At 43.5% G+C, this 7,064-nt stretch overlaps 2 long non-coding RNA genes across 6 annotated transcripts; one reads left to right on the forward strand and one right to left on the reverse strand.

Annotated features, from left to right (window-relative positions):
- The first annotated feature begins 145 nt into the window (after nt 1-145).
- On the forward strand, nt 146-4,656 carry LOC127320904 (uncharacterized). 5 transcript variants are annotated; one of them, XR_007863658.2, is made up of 8 exons: nt 146-280; nt 668-1,058; nt 2,112-2,198; nt 2,388-2,453; nt 2,892-3,144; nt 3,476-3,604; nt 4,080-4,154; nt 4,271-4,656. It is a non-coding gene; the product is annotated as an uncharacterized lncRNA (long non-coding RNA). The 5 variants fall into 5 exon arrangements; XR_007863656.2 differs by having other exon boundaries at nt 668-729; nt 841-1,058; nt 2,112-2,453; XR_007863659.2 differs by having other exon boundaries at nt 2,112-2,453; nt 3,447-3,604.
- On the reverse strand, nt 236-5,411 carry LOC127320905 (uncharacterized). The gene is made up of 3 exons (XR_007863661.2): nt 5,203-5,411; nt 2,817-3,220; nt 236-375 (listed from the first exon to the last, which is right to left on the reverse strand). It is a non-coding gene; the product is annotated as an uncharacterized lncRNA (long non-coding RNA).
- Between the last annotated feature and the right edge of the window lie 1,653 nt (nt 5,412-7,064).

The following is a 7,064-nucleotide window of genomic DNA, read 5'->3' on the forward strand; positions in this document are numbered from 1 at the left end:
GCGCGTCGCGCGAGAAGCGAGCCTGGAGAGGAGGTCGCCGCCAGGTGCCAGCTCCATGACGAGGTGCCGCCGGCGACGCCCACGGCCGCCTGCATCTCCGCCCCTATGTGGCGGACTATCTGGAGGGACGAGCCGGCATGGACATCCTGGCCTACTTCACCGGCGAATATGGCCCCACGGCGCCCCGTCTTCTCTTGAAGGTCGCTGCCGATGCCAGAGGATTCGTGCTTGCCGGCATCCAGATATGCCCCAGACGGGCAGCGGCCTCTTCAATCTCATGGTTCTCTCTCTTTCTCTTCTTTGATCAAGCAACTGCCCGTGTTTCTTCCAAACTTTGCCCTGGTTCTTCAACCATCTTGATGAATTAACTGTAACCTGAGTAACAAGTGCAAAAAAAATAATATTTAGCCTGTTTCTAAATAGATATCCTTTTCTCAAATTATTTCTCCTGTTTATACTTTGTTCAGTATTAATCAACATGTTCATAATATTTAGTATGGGTACAGTCAATTGCAGTACCATGAAGATCTCTCTTCTGAATTTGTTTGGGATATCTCTTGGGAACAAGAGCTTGCATTGGATTGTCCTATCAAAAGTTGGATGCATGATTTAACCACATTCCCTTCTACTGTGGTGTACTTGATTTGTTGATTGATTTATCTTGCAGGATCTTTCTCCTTTACCGGAGAAACACTCAACCTGATAAATCTTCTCAGTTTTGAAGTTAAAGTTAAGATCCATTGTCTTACTTCAGTACTGAATTTTTTTAACTGCTGCCTGTTCTCATTCTTTAAATATTGATTCCTTCTACCTGTTGTTGGTGTGAAATGATTCCGAAAGGTTAATCCACAGAGTTTGCGAATAAAACATTCATAGTTGATCAGAAGCTTTTACTGAAGGGACATCAGGAGGATGTGTCCTTCCAAGCATCGGATGGATCACTACTGAGAAATGGAACAAGATTTCTTATTGGCAATCTAAATCTCACGATGAAGTCGATAATTTGAAGAGAGATGGTGCAGCTCTAAATACGGATTATTTTTGTGAAGAGGAACAAGGTGATATCTCTCTCTCTCTCTCTCTCTCTCTCTCTCTCTCTCTCTCTCTCTCTCTCTCTCTCTCTCTCGCTTGCGAACAGTCAAATTTGTTCCTACATTTTGATGTTAGGATTTATTCTATCCCTGCTTAGACTTGCTCATGTGTTCCTTCTTTATTGTTCTTATGTTCAAGTGGTCCCTGCATTATTTCTGAACACATATTTTTTGCAGTATGTATTTGGAATTCTCTTGTTGCATCTGTCTAGCTTTGGTTCTTTTGTAGGATATACTCTAATCAGTACCGAGATACTTATTGATGATACTGACGGCGAATCTCTGGTTGGAGGAGAGCATATTTGCTGTGATGGTAGATGCCAATATATTTCCAGTTGTAGATATAAATGACTCATCGAAGATGTTGTGTGAGAAGCAGTCACAAGTGCATCAAACTGATAACGAGAGGAAAGAGAGTCAGGGGATACATCTCTTAGGCCTTATATACGGTGCCTACAATGGAATAAAGAATTCCAGTAGCCTCTTTTTTCTCACATGATTTTTAATAGCTGGCCAATATCACATATCTTGGTTGGGAGCTAATGTCCAAATTCTCGTGTTAGTGCACTGAGGTTAATTTCCATGTACATTGTTATCTTAGTTTGTGAAAAAAGAACCACGAGTCTCTAAAATATTTATAGTCCAGTTCTTGGGCGATGTTTGCGCCAACTTGGCTCACAAGAGCCTAAAATGCAGTTATGTTCCATTTCTGTTTGAAGCGTTTGTAGTTGAACATTGGGACTGAAAAGTATGAAAGGCTACTCATTTGTAATCTGTTATGACCATGCTTAGGCTCTTATCCCAATGAATTTAAATCATTCTTTATTAACCTGCTGATATTGTGTAAGCTGATATATAATCCTTTGTTCTTCTGTATTTGTTCAGCAAATATGCATTTATATCTGAATTTCCACTCTATTTTCTGGTCCAGTCCGAATCCCGTGAAGCTGCCTTTATTGTCGAATCAGAGGGTCTGCTATCTTTATTTTTTTTAAATGAACCTTCTAATTATTTTGATAGATACATACGTATGGAAACACGGCTACAATTTCGGTTTTTTTAAACTTGAGTCTCTGGTTGTATCTGCATCTGGTGTCACTAACGGAGGTTTGTCTGTTCAGAGCATCTATCTTATATACATGTTCTTCTGATTGCCGGAGAAGCCCACACCAATAAGTTGATTACCGATATGTATGCATTATTACATCTATTGTGACCAACATGCGAAAGATGTAGCTGAACATCATTTGAACATATTCCATGGAATTAGGGACTAAATCTAACACTTTGTTTCAGGCCAAAGAGTAGAGTTCCATGTGGGTTAATATCGTGGTCAACAGCAAGGCATCTCACCACATACCGGTAGGCTATAGATTGTATAGGTCAAAATTTTCTGATGCATAAATAAATTTGGATTGAGAAACTGGTAATCCCATGTAAACCTACGATGGGATGATTCATGTATATATTTAGAAATTGCATACTAGAGCAAGGTTGCAAGGGGGCGTATTTTGGCTCAACTTTCTTGCCAATACGGCTAGGGTAAATTCTACAGGGAGACATAGGAGGAAATGGGTGCTAGAAAATTGTGTCGTTCTCCATCAAATTAGAAAGATCACAGTTATTTTCTTTAACTCAGAAATAAGAATTTTGAGTTAACTGATATAATCAACTGGGGCATGTAGATAAAATATGCCTTTTCTTACTCATTAAAGAGGAACATACCTTTTAGCAGAAGACCAACTCACATTTTTGACTTGAATGGTTGATTCGAAGACTGACTTTCCGTATAATTGACAGGATTTGTGATACCGGAGCACCGAATCTCCAGTGGATAGCGTGCCGGTTATCTGGCGTCTAGCAAGGGCTGTTGGGGCGCCTCTTTGTCAAAGAAACGAAGTCCTCACAGTAGGGCACACCTACAAAAACACCATGGCGCCATTCCTCTGTTGGTCTTCTGCTACGGGTGCGTCGCTTGGAAGACCACCATGTCGAAGCTGGGTCATGGTGGTCACTCCGAGGGACATATGCAGCTTGGCTTCAAGTCCAAAGTGTAAGATCTCCGCCTACAACAGCGCCACATCGACCTTTACCCCTTCTTCTACAGTCTACCCCGTCATCTTCTTTCTCTATCATTGTGGGGAGGAAAATGGTTCAGGTAGGAAGAGCTAATAATGGAAAATATAAATAAACAAAATAAAAAAACCCATCCATAATTGATAAATAAAACACGTATGGGCCGACCTAGCCAGCGTAGCTCGGTCCATTAGGTAAGAGAACCCAACATTATCATCGCTGGGCCGGCTCATGAAACTAGGCACTCAACTCTTTTCATAATCCCTTTTTTTAATATAGTTATAATAATAAGTTCTACTCCTACGCAGATCAAAAGAGAAGCAACTTGCATACTTCATTGGTCAAGAATGTCTCACGCAAGTCTCATCCTTGGAAAGTCCTTGCATGTATTGGCCAGATTTGGGAGAATAGAGACCAGCAAACACGACAGAAGTGAGGTGATCTTTTACAGTTTCATGCAATGATATCACTTTTACTTCCCTTTTGACTCGCCTTATATTTTTATCCTCTATGCAAGTTATTTTTAGCTTCTAATATTTTCAGGAAGCAACTGTTATTTTTAGCTTCCTTATTCAGCACCATTTCCAGCTTCCAAGTTAAACATTACTTCTGCCATTACTACTATTACCACGGACAAACTGATTTCTGAATCTTTGCTTTTCTTTAATCTGATACATTTTACCATATAAACTGTTATCAATCATTGAGCATCACAAGTACTGATTTAATGGTGTTTCTATCTTTCTAAACCACATATTACTTAAATACCCTATTATCTACTATAAACAAGGAATTTTTTATATAACCAACATCGATTAAAAGAATTAAACTACCATTATATGCTCTTTTTTCATATGAATCTTGGCAGTTTTCTTCTACCGAAAAAACATTTATACTTTGTTTCTATGCTAGAAAAATACAATGAAGGGATCCACACCAGCTAACTGCATAGACCAGACTGAAAGAAGGTTCAGTTAACACTACCATGTAAGTATCTCAAGTAGCCTCAATCAAGTAGCTTACACATTGGTGTTGCAGCATACTAGCTTCAGTCTATTTTCTTTTTTCCCCAGAAAATGACAAGTTTCTATCTATATCACCAGATCAATCTAGCTTCACAAACAGAAGACAAGAGAATAGAAGCAGACCGAACATACATCTTCTGTGCATTTAATCCACTAGGTTCAGTCGCCAAAAGTAACATATAGTACCCCTACCTATATATCCTGCTATCAGTGTGTTGTAAAATAAGTAATATAATAATTTTTTCTAGGTTTTCATGGGTGGTGTTCATGTGTTCCTGTGCCCATTGGGTCTTCAGACCTCCTCCAGCACACATGTAAGAATGCACTCATATTTACAGGTACAAAATTATGCCATGACACCAAGCCTCTAGAAACGAAAATATAGTAGCTGCCGAATTCACCATCGTTGGCCCCTGGGATTTGGGATTTCTGCTTGCAGGAAACGATGAATTCAGCTGTTGTTATGTCTATGGTTTACCATTTTCTTTCCCTATTCTCTTTCATTCATGTTGTATATGGCTTAATCAATTAGTCTAATCAATGCTACCTTTTATATATTTTCCTCTTTCAATTGTACTGTTTCCTATGGTTGCAACCATCTTGCTCACTGTCGGTGTACTATTGTCAGATCTGTGCACACAAATTCAGATTTAATGATCTACCTAGAAAAAGAACACATCCACTCAAGTGAAAAAAATCGTTATACTTATTCTCATTCTTAGCAGAAAAAAATGATGTCTGGCGGAGCTAGCTCATTGTTACAGCCCGGCCAAAGTGTAGCTAAAATTAGCTTCCTCAGTGCTTGCCCCATAAGAAATCTTGCTTAGTGCCTCACTTAGCAGTAGTATTTAAGGAGAAATCTGCCCGGGCATGCCGGGCCTTGGCTCTGCCCATGATCCAGACCACTCCGAATTATTTGTGGCAGAAGAAACTTATGAGAACCCCAGGGCAAAGCACTGATAATCAAGAACAAGACTGATATACGCTTGATTAATTGACGGTGAGCTTACATTTGCTGGATATGGGAGCATGCGCTCCATCAGGACGAAAGACGCCGACGTCTCTTCCAGCAGCCTCCGACATCAGTGGTCGTGCCTCGTCGATTCTTCAGTCAATCGCCGCCTGGTCGTGATTCAGCAGGTACCAGTTGATACATCGTGGAAGAGAGGAAAAGAGGAGGATATGCCTCCTTGCCAGCGCCAGACACGTATACAGACACCTATACCACGTGCCCTGCATCTACGGAGCAAACAAAAAGCTCATCAACGATTCCCTAGAAAAAGCCCAGTAACAAGCCAATAATTAAATAATGAGAGAAGTCCATATTACCCCTAAACTTGCTTCAAAGTTTACCTTAGGCCATCTCCAACCAAGTGGTCGCGCGACCATTAGCGTCGCTTCGCGGACATATTTCGACCGTGCATCTGTTTGCGTCTGGTGAGTTCCCAGCGGAGCGGCCTATTTTTTTCCAATAATATTTTTTATTCACCAAGTAAAAAAGCATAATGTACTACAAACTAAAGGAGAAACAAGCTCTAGGCTACTTGCTTTCCGACGATTCGACCCATCATTGCGTCCCTTCCTCCTTTGCTTCTCCGTCGCCCGCCGTGCGGCCGCTATAGCTCGGTGAGCCGCCGCGTCGCGCTGTTGCAGCGCCTCGTTCGCGGCATCCTCAGCCTTCTTGAGCGTCTTGAAGGAGTCGACTAACGCCCTCTGCTCCGCCGCCCTCTCCTCTAGGGTAGGACCATTAGGGTCATCAGAGGACAAATCGATGTCGGAGGAGTAGTCCTCTGCGGCGGCCGTCTCCGTGCAGCGTTCCATCTCGGCGTCGAACGCCGCGTGGGCCGCCCGCTCCTCCTCTTCTTCCCGCTCGGCATCAGCCATGAACTTCGCGTCCATGGCACGTCGAGGACATTGTATGTGCTTTCGTCGTCCTCCAACTCCTCATCGGAGCTCTTAACTGGGGGAGGTGGAGGTGCAGTAGCCTGGCCACGCCCGGCGCTGCTCATGGCAAAGGCTGAGTGATGTGTGGAGGCGGCGCTATGGTGGAGGTTGTGCGGCGGCTAGGGTTTTGTGTGGTAGGAGATGAGATGCGTGCGCCCCTTTATATACACCGGAGGCAGGCGGGGAGCGCAGCACGCGTGGCATTGTCATTACTTCGTTGGCAGAGGTGGACGACGGCCGCTCGGCAGGCGAGGCATCGCCAATAACGTGGCGCAGACTGCCGAAGCGATGCTTCGGTGCCAGTCACTCGCGCGCCTGAGAAGACTTATCGAGCCTAGGTCGCTGCTAGGTGGGCTCGACGAAAAGTCCGACAGACGTGAGCAGACACTCAGTGCGTCCGCGCAGCGACCGCGGAGACACATCCGAGCATATTTAGGCCAGGTTTGCGTCCTCTGGATAGGCCATTCACTATTCGTCGGGCCACTGAGCCTGATCCTAGACTCATTTTTGACCGCGCGGACACAAACGATTACTCAGCGTCCGTTTGCGTCGTCCGGTAGAAGATTTCCTTATAACCCTCAATTGAATTGGATCAAGTTTCACCCCTAATCTAGAAAAACCGTTGGGAGTACAACCTTCAACCGGGTTTTACCCGGATTTAATTACCATGGCAGCCTTTTATGTCCTGAATACTAACTCAACCGTACATGTGTAACATGTGTATAAGTACAACTCCTCTTACCTTCGCCACCGAGACTCATCAAACAGACCGGCACAACACCACCATGTTGGTCGAGGCTGGCACCGTGCTCGGAATTCATATCACACGCATGGGAAAACATTCGTGGGCTAGCCCGTCCAACATGAGACCCATCGGCCAACATAGCAATTGAAAAAGCCGAATGAGACAACTTATTTTTGCTTCCGT

This window comes from Lolium perenne, chromosome 1 (assembly GCF_019359855.2).
Source record: "Lolium perenne isolate Kyuss_39 chromosome 1, Kyuss_2.0, whole genome shotgun sequence".
In the NCBI taxonomy this organism is placed as follows: domain Eukaryota; kingdom Viridiplantae; phylum Streptophyta; class Magnoliopsida; order Poales; family Poaceae; genus Lolium; species Lolium perenne.